This window comes from Micropterus dolomieu, linkage group LG19, assembly GCF_021292245.1.
Source record: "Micropterus dolomieu isolate WLL.071019.BEF.003 ecotype Adirondacks linkage group LG19, ASM2129224v1, whole genome shotgun sequence".
In the NCBI taxonomy this organism is placed as follows: Eukaryota; Metazoa; Chordata; class Actinopteri; order Centrarchiformes; family Centrarchidae; genus Micropterus; species Micropterus dolomieu.
The window spans coordinates 35,495,580-35,496,101 of record NC_060168.1 but is presented as its reverse complement, the minus strand read 5'-3'; positions in this window follow the sequence as shown (position 1 = coordinate 35,496,101).

The window sequence follows — 522 nt, the reverse complement described above, 5'->3', positions numbered from 1 at the left end:
TCTCTGTCGTCGGGGATGCGGTGGTTCACTGGTACTGTGTGATCGACAGGCTTTAGCTTCTATCTTTCTTTTTTTTCCACATCAGTCTGAATAAAACCTTCAAATGTTTAATGCAACTGCAAAACTGTCTGCTTCTTTCTGCTTTTTCCAACAAATTTGTCAATATTTCTCCAGCAACAGACAGTGGCAGCGCCAACAGTTTGTCAGACTTAGCAACAGTAACTAAAGGGGGGGGGGGGTTATGAAAAGAGACTTATGAAAGGAAAAATACGCTGGAGCCTGTTTGAACTGTTCGCCACGTTTCCCTCCGTTAAAGCAGGTGGCAGTATGTAGAACATCACCTGGCTTTAAGGATGGATGAACGTGAAGAGGAACTTTGTGCAAGTATCTCACCAGATGGGAGGAATTCCTCTCACTCGTCTCTCTCATCCAACTTTATGATCACTCTCTTCTCACTTTAGTAACCTCTCATCACAATTGAAGTAATACATGCTGTTTTAATGGTTTCCGCCGTGGAGAGTC